Raw genomic sequence first — 9,323 nt, forward strand, 5'->3', positions numbered from 1 at the left:
CTATGCACAGTACAATCTTTTGCTTCAGACAGAACTTTCTCTCAGTGTGACGTAGAGTAAAATCTGAGGCTTCAGATAGAACTATCTCTCAGTTTTACGTATAGTACAATCTGAGGCTTCAGATAGAATTATCTCTCAGTGTTACGTATAGTACAATCTGAGGCTTCAGATAGAACCATCTCTCAGTGTTACGTTCAGTACAATCTGAGGCTTCAGATAGAATTATCTCTCAGTGTTATGTACAGTACAATCTGAGGCTTTAGATAGAACTATCTCTCAGTGTTACGTACAGTACAATCTGAGGATTCAGAAGAACCTTCTCTCACTGCTATGCACAGTACAATCTGAGGCTTCAGATAGAACTATCTCTCAGTGTTACGTACAGTACAATCTGAGGCTTCAGAAGAACTTTCTCTCAGTGCTATGCATAGTACAATCTTTTGCATCAGACAAAACTATCTCTCAGTGTTACGTACAGTAAAATCTGCGGCTTCAGATAGAACTATCTCTCAGTGTTACGTATAGTACAATCTGAGGCTTCAGATAGAATTATCTCTCAGTGTTACGTATAGTACAATCTGAGGCTTCAGATAGAATTATCTCTCAGTGTTACGTACAGTACAATCTGAGGCTTCAGATAGAACCATCTCTCAGTGTTATGTAAAGTACAATCTGAGGCTTCAGATAGAACCATCTCTCAGTGTTATGTACAGTACAATCTGAGGCATTAGATAGAACTATCTCTCAGTGTTATGTACAGTACAATCTGAGGCTTTAGATAGAACCATCTCTCAGTGTTATGTACTGTACAAACTGAGGCTTCAGATAGAACCATCTCTCTGGGTTATGTACAGTACAATCTGAGGCTTTAGATAGAACTATCTCTCAGTGTTATGTACAGTACAATCTGAGGCTTCAGATAGAACCATCACTCAGTGTTATGTACAGTACAATCTGAGGCTTCAGAGAGAACTATCCCTCAGTGTTACTGCAGTACAATCTGAGGCTTCAGATAGAATTATCTCTCAGTGTTATGTACAGTACAATCTGAGGCTTCAGATAGAACTATCTCTCAGTGTTACGCACAGAACAACCTGATCAAGAAGCTTCACATCAATCTTTCTCAGCATTTTCTGTTGTGAGGTTGTAAGGAGGCAAGGGTGTGTTGAGGAGTGTGTGGGAGAAGGACACCAGAACACCTGAACAGGGTCAGCAGCCCCTTGAGGAGAGTGTGGGAGGGGTACACCGGTACAGACAGTCAGTACCTTGAGGAGAGTGTGAGAGGGACACTGGGACACCGGGACAGACAGTCAGCACCTTGAGGAGAGTGTGAGAGGGACACTGGGACACCGGGACAGCCAGTCAGCACCTTGAGGAAAGTGTGAGAGGGACACGGGGACACCGGGACAGGCAGTCAACACCTTGAGGAGAGTGTGAGAGGGGCACTGGGACAGACAGTCAGCACCTTGAGGAGAGTGTGAGAGGGGGATACTGGGACCGTCAGCTTGTTGCGCACACTGAAATTGGCCGGTACGATGTTGTGGGCATCACAGAGACGTGGCTGCAAGGGGATCAGGGCTGGGATCTAAATATCCAAGGATAGGTGTCTTTTTGGAAGGACAGGCAGATGGGCAAAGGAGGCAGAGTTGTATTGTTCGTAAGGAATGGCGTTAAATCAATAGCAAGACGCAATACAGGATCAGAAGGCAGAGAAACTCTGTGGGTTGAGTTGAGGAGAAACAATGGTAAAAATACCCTGATGGGAGTTATGTACAGGCCTCCAAGCAGTCGTCAGGATGAGGGGCAGAAAATAAATCTGGAGATAGAAAAGGCAGATAAAAAGGCAATATTACAATAATTATGGGGGACTTCAATATGCAGGTGGCCTGGGAAAATCCGGTAGGTAGTGGGTCCCAAGAAAAGGATTTTGTGGAATGTCTAAGAGATGCTTTTTTGAAGCAGCTTATGACAGAGCCTACTGGGGAAACGGGAATTCTGGAGTTGGTGATGTGTAATGAGGCAGATTTGATTGGGGAACTTAAGGTGAAGTGACCCTGAGAGAGCAGTGACCACAATATGATAGAATTTACCCAGCAGTTTGAGAGGGAGAAACTGGAATCAGATGCAAGAATATGACAATTAAATAAAGGTAACTGCAAAGACATGAGGGAGGAGCTGGCCAGAGTTGATTGGAAAGGGAGCCGAGCAGGGGAGACAGTGGAACGGCAAGTACAGGAGTTCTGGGAGGTGGGGGGGGGGGGAGTTATTCGGGAGGCACAACAGAAATTCATCCCAAGGAGGAGGAAACCTGCTAAAGAGAGGACGAAGCTTCCATGGCTGACGAGGAAAGTAAAAGACAGCATAAAAGCAAAAGAATCACTGGAGGTAGGGAGGGGACCAGAGGACTGGAAATTAGCTGATGTAACACCGCTGTTTAAGAAGGGGGGAGGCAGCAGACGGGAAATTATAGGCCGGTTAGCCTGACTTCGTTCATTGGCAAGATTTTAGAGTCCATTCTTAAAGATGAGATCGCAGAGTACTTGGAAGTGCATGATAAAGTAGGACTGAGTCAGCACGGCTTGTCAAGGGGAGGTCATGTCTGACAAATCTGTTAGAGTTCTTTGAGGAGGTAACAAGGAAGTTAGATAAAGGAGAACCAGTGGACCTGATTTATTTGGATTTCCAAAAGGCCTTTGACAAGGTGCCACATAGGAGACTTTTAAATAAGTTAAGTGCCCATGGTGTTAAAGGTAAGAACCTGACATGGATAGAGGATTGGCTGACTGGCAGAAGGCAGAGAGTGGGGATAAACGGGTCTTTTTCAGGATGGCAGCCGGTGACTAGTGGTGTGCCTCAGGGGTCGGTGCTGGGACCACAACTTTTCACAATACACATTAACGATTTGGAAGAATGAAATGAAGCCACTGTTGCCAAGTTTGCAGATGATGGAAAGATATGCAGAGGGAGAGATAGTATTGAGGAAGCAGGGGGACTGCACAAGGACTTGGATAGGCTAGAAAAGTGGGCAAAGAAGTGGCAGATGGAATATAACGTGGAAAAGTGTGAGATTATAAACATTGGAAGGAGAAATGGAGGCATAGACTATTTTCTAATTGGGGAAATGCTTAGGCAATCAGAAGCACAAAGGGACGAGGGAGTCCTTGTTCAAGATTCTCTTAAGGTTAACGTGTAGGTTCATAGAACCATAGAAAATTACAGCTCAGAAACCGCCTTTTGGCCCTTCTTGTCTGTGCCGAACCATTTTTTGCCTCGTCCCATTGACCTGCACTTGGACCATATCCCTACACACCCCTCTCATCCATCAACCCGCCCAAGTTTTTCTTAAATGTTCAGTTATCAGTCAGGAAGACAAATGCAATGTTAGCATTCATGTCGAGAGGGCTGGAATACAAGAGCAGGGATGGACTTCTGAGGCTGTAGAAGGCTTTATTTGGAGTATTGTGAGTGGTTTTGGGCCCAGTATCTGAGGAAGGATGTGCTGGTCTAGGAAAGGATCCAGAGGAAGTTCACAAGAATGATCCCTGGAATGAAGAGCTTGTCGTATGAGGAACGGTTGAAGACTCTGGGTCTGTACTCGTTGGAGTTTAGAAGGATGAGGGGGATCTTATTGAAACTTACAGGACACTGCGAGGCCTGGATAGAGTGGATGTGGAGAGGATGTTTCCACTCGTAGGAAAAACTAGAACCAGAGGGCATAACCTCAGGCTAAAGGGACGATCCTTTAAAACGGAGATAAGGAGAAATTTCTTCAGCCAGAGAGTGGTGAATCTATGGAATTCATTGCCACAGAGGGCTGTGGAGGCCAGGACATTGAGTGTCTTTAAGACAGAGATAGATAGGTTTTTCACGAGGGTTCATAGGTTCAAGGTAAGGGGGTTGGGGGCGGGGGGCAGGTTTAACACGGATATCAGAAGGACGTATTTTACACAGAGGGTGGTGGGGCCTGGAATGCGCTGCCGGGTAAGGTGGTGGAGGCGGACACACTGGGAATGTTTTAGACTTATCGAATTAGCCACATGAACGGAGTAGGAATGGAGGGATACAAAATAATGGTCTAGTTTGGACCAGGGAGTGGCGCGGGCTTGGAGGGCCGAAGTGCCTGTTCCTGTGCTGCATTGTTCTTTGTTCTTTGAGCAGCTGTTTCCCTTAGTTGAAGGGTCAGTTACGAGGGACATAGGTTCAAGGTGAGGGGCAGGAGGTTTCGGGGGGAATGTGAGGAAAAACCCTTTTACCCAGAGGGTGGTGACGGTCTGGAATGCGCTGCCTGGGAGGGTGGTGGAGGTGGGTTGCCTCACATCCTCTAAAAAGTGCCTGGATGAACACTTGGCACCGCATAACATTCAGGGCTATGGACCAGGTGCTGGCAAGCAGGATTAGCTGGGCAGGTCAAGGCATTTCATGCATCGGTGCAGACTCGATGGGCCGAAGGGCCTCTTCTGCGCCGTGTGATTCTATGATTCTCTGAGTGTTGCTGAGGTCATGGAGTGGCCGGGACGTGATGGGTTCAGGCTGGTTGGGTTGGTGGGGATCAGGTGGTGGGAGAGGCGGGTGTGAGTGGAACGTTAGAATGGAACCAATGTAACAACCAACAGAACCACATTGGATCTGTTGTAGTGACCAATGGGAACAAGCTGTAAGGGTCAGCTGACCCAGTAAACTATGTAACCAATGAGAAAATGATGTGGTGGTCAGCTGACCAGCTGACTCAGTATAAGTAAGAAGCTGCTGGGGTTTGTGGGAGCTTGGAATGGCCCAGGGTGAGGCCTCGAGTGTTGGACTAATGAAGTTTCATTATTGAAACGTTTTGTCTGATTTACAAGTTGGAGAAGGTTTTGTTTCATTTTATTGCCCAGAACTGAAGAGTCCCTTCTGCTGGATGAACATGGAATACCGAGGGGGGTGGGGTGTTTATCTGGGGTTGGGGTGAGAGTAGGGCGTGTGGGGCTGTCCCATACGGGGCACCGTCTGCGCCTTTAAAATAAAATCCAAAGTTACAAGAGATTTTCCCCCTCCTAATGTTTTCATTGTAACTATGATCTGTTGTCAGTGATTGAAATCAGTTTGTCAGATGGTAGCAGGCACAGCACAATTCTCCAATCGCCGGGTAAAGCCTTAACTATCAGGGGCGCAACAAGTACGATAATACCCAGCCCCCCCTTCCCATTACCAGACAGCCACCCCCCGCCCGCCCTACACCGCCCTCCAGCCCATGCTTCAACGTATTACTAATTAAAACTCTGTCTGTCTCCTCAAATTTACCATGTCCCAGCATCCACCGCACTCCGAGGTCATGAATTCCATAGATTCACCACCCATTGAGAGAAGTAATTTCTCCCCATATCTGTTTTAAACCTGCTGCCCCTTTCCCGTAAGATGCCCTACATTGTTCTACACTGTGATTCCTGATAGGCTGCTTTATACCACTCCCACTACAGTGGCACAGTGGTTAGCACTGCTGCCTCGCAGCGACAGGGACCTGGGTTCGATTCCCGGCTTGCCTCACTGTCTGTGTGGAGTCTGCACGTTCTCCCCGTGTCTGCATGAGTTTTCTCCGGGCGCTCCGGTTTCCTTCCAAAGTCCCATAGAAGTGCTGGTTTGGTACATTGGCCATGCTAAATACTCCCTCAGTGTAAACCAAACAGGCGCTGGTGTGTCGCAACTGGGGGATTTTCACAGTAACTTCATTGCAGTGTTGATGTAAGCCTACCTGTGACACGAATAAATAAGCTTTATACTTATTCATTGATGCTTGAGTGTTTAACGTCCCAATACAATCAGCACTTGTTTACACAGCAAAAACAATCCCATTCCAAGAGATATATGGGAGTGAACATCGAAGGGCCTGTTCCTCTGCAGCGCTTTTCTTTGTTCTTAAGGCATAAATATCTTGAAGCATGTTGATTTTGAAATAATTTTATCCAAGATTTAACATAAATCTGTCTTCTTCACATCAGGTTATGGATCTGACTTTTATGGTAAGAAAAACATCCTTCAGTTCAATTCCTGTTATTCAACTCCTCCAGAACAGTCATGGGGGCGATGGGTTATTCACTCAGACATTTCCCTAAGATGCTTTTAATGTGATAATCCTTGGAAATTTAAACAGATAGTACAGATAGTGAGTCCAAAGAGCTTGGAAGGAAGTTAAAAAGCAGGACCCCGAGGGAGTAATCTCAGGATTGCTACCTGTACCACGTGCCAGTGAGGGCAGGAGTAGGATGCTTGGGCGGATGAACACGTGGTTGAGGAACTGGTGCAGGGGGCAGGGTTTCCAATTCTTGGATCATTGGGACCTCTTCTGGGGCAGGTGGGACCTGTACAAGAGAGACGGGTTACACCAAAACTGGTGGTTTGCTAATGTTATTGGGGAGCGTTTAAACTAGATTTGCAGGGGGATGGGAACCAGAATGCCAGAGCAGATAGTGGAGCAGTGGTAAAAAGACAGGTTAGTTCAAGCAAAATCACAAATGGAAGGGTAGAGTGTGGTGGAAATAATCTTTTGAGGTGTGTCTATTTCAATGCCAGGAGTATTGTGGGGAAGGCAGATGAGCTGAAGGCGTGGATAGACACATGTAAATATGACATTATTGCCATTAGTGAAACTTGGCTACAGGAGGGGCAGGACTGGCAGCTCAATGTTCCGGGGTTCCAATGTTTCAGGTGGGATAGAGGCAGAGGGATAAAAGGTGGGGAAGTGGCATTGTTGGTCAGGGAAAATGTTACAGCGATACTCAGGCAGGATAGATTAGAGAGCATGTCTACAGAGGCCCTATGGGTGGAGCTGAGAAACAGGAAAGGTATGACCACATTAATGGGGTTGTATTAAAGATCACCCAAAAGTCAGCGAGAATTGGAGGAGCAAATCAGCGGAGAGATAGATGACAACTGCAAGAAACACAAAGTTGTGATAGTCGGGGACTTTAATTTTCCACATATAGATTGGGACTCGCACACTGTTAAAGGTTTAGACGGGGTAGAGTTTGTAAAATGTGTTCAGGAGAATTTTCTACATCAGTATATAGAGGTGCCAACTGGAGAGGATGCGATATTGGATCTCCTATTGGGAAATGAGTTAGGGCAGGTGATGGATGTGAGTGTGAGGGAACACTTTGGATCCAGTGATCATAATGCCATTAGTTTCAACCTGATCATGGATAAGGATAGATCTGGTCCTCGGGTTGAAGCTCTGAACTGGAAAAAGGCCACATTTGATGAAATGAGAAGGGATCTGGGAAGTGTGGATTGGCACAGGCTGTTCTCTGGGAAGGATGTAAAGGGAAAGTGGGAGGCCTTCAAAGGAGAAATTTTGAGAGTGCAGAGTTTGTATGTTCCTGTCAGGGTTAAAGTCAAAGTAAATAGGAATGAGGAACCTTGGTTCTCGAGGGCGATTGTAACACTGATTAAGAGGAAGAGAGAGTTGTATGAAATGTACAGGCAGCAAGGAACAGATCAGATGCTGGAGGAGTATAAAAAGTGCAAGAAGCTACCTTAAGAGGGAAATCAGGAGGGCTAAAAGAAGACATGAGGTTGCTTTGGCAGACAGAGTGAAGGAAAATCCAAAGAGCTTCTATCGGTAAATTAGGAGCAAAAGGATAGTGAGGGATAAAATTGGTCCTCTTGAAGACCAGAGTGGTAGACTGTATGGAACCAAAAGAGATGGGGGAGATACTAAATGGTTTTTTTGCATCCGTATTTACCGAGGAAACGGGCATGGAGTCTACGGAAATAGGGCAAACAGGTAGGGAGGTCATGGAACCTTTACAGATTAAAGGGGAGGAGCTGCTCGCTGTCTTGAGGCAGATCAGAGTGGATAAATCACCAGGACCGGACAGGGTACTCCCACGGACCTTGAGGGAAGCTAGTGTTGAATGTGCAGAGGCCCTGGCAGACATATTTAAAATGTCAGTATTCACGGTGGAGGTGTCGGATGATTGGAGGGTGGCACATATTGTTCCGTTGTTTAAAAAAGGTTCCAAAAGAAATCCGGGAAATTATAGGCCAGTATGTTTGACGTCAGTGGTGGGCAAGTTATTGGAAGGTGTGATAAGGGATAGGATCTACAAATATTTGGATAGACAGGGACTTATTAGGGTGAGTCAACATGGCTTTGTGCGTGGTCGGTCATATTTGACCAATCTATTAGAGTTTTTCAAGGAGGTTACCAGGAAAGTGGATGAAGGGAAGGCGGTGGATATTGTCTACCTGGATTTCAGCAAGGCCTTTGACAAGGTCCCTCATGGGAGGTTAGTTAGGAAGGTTCAGTCGCTAGGTATACATGGGGAAGTAGTAAATTGGATTAGACACGGGCTCAATGGAAGAAGTCAGAGAGTGATTGTGGAGGATTGCTTCTCTGAGTGGAGGCCTGTGACTAGTCGTGTGCCGCAGGGATCAGTGTTGGGTCCATTGTTGTTTGTCATCTATATCAATGATCTGGATGATAATGTGGTAAATTGGATCAGCAAGTTTGCTGATGATACAAAGCTTGGAGGTGTAATGGACAGTGAGGAAGGTTTTCAAAGCTTGCAGAGGGATTTGGACCAACTAGAAAAATGGGCTGAAAAATGGCAAATGGAATTTAATGCAGACAAGTGTGAGATATTGCACTTTGGAAGGACAAACCAAAGAAGAACGTACATGGTAAAGGTAGGACTCTGAAGAGTGCAGTTGAACAGAGGGATCTGGGAATACAGGTACAGAATTCCCTAAAAGTGATGTCACAGGTGGATAGGGTCGTAAAGAGTGCCTTTGGTACATTGGCCTTTATAAATCGGAGTATCGAGTATAAAAGTTGGAGTGTTATTGTAAGGTTATATAAGGCATTGGTGATGCCGAATTTGGAGTATTGTGTACAGTTTTGGTCACCTAGTTACAGGAAGGATGTAAATAAGGTTGAAAGAGTGCAGAGAAGGTTCACAAGGATGTTGCCGGGACTTGAGATGCTGAGTTACAGAGAGAGATTGAATAGGTTGGGACTTTATTCCCTGGAGCGTAGAAGATTGAGGGGAGGTTTGATCGAAGTGGATAAGATTTTGATGGGTATAGATAGAGCGAATGCAAGCAGGCTTTTTCCGCTGAGGCTGGGGGAGAAAAAAACCAGAGGGCATGGGCTAAGGGTGAAAGGAGAAATGTTTAAAGTGAATATTAGGGGGGCCTTCTTCATGCAGAGAGTGGTGGGAGTGTGGAATGAGCTGCCGGATAAAGTGGTAAATGCGGGTTTAACATTAAAGAAAAACTTGGACGGGTTGATGGATGAGAGGGGTGTGGAGGGATGTGGTCCAAGTGCAGGTCAGTGGGACTGGGCA

This window comes from Mustelus asterias, unplaced genomic scaffold (genome assembly GCF_964213995.1).
Source record: "Mustelus asterias unplaced genomic scaffold, sMusAst1.hap1.1 HAP1_SCAFFOLD_306, whole genome shotgun sequence".
NCBI classification, from domain to species: Eukaryota; Metazoa; Chordata; class Chondrichthyes; order Carcharhiniformes; family Triakidae; genus Mustelus; species Mustelus asterias.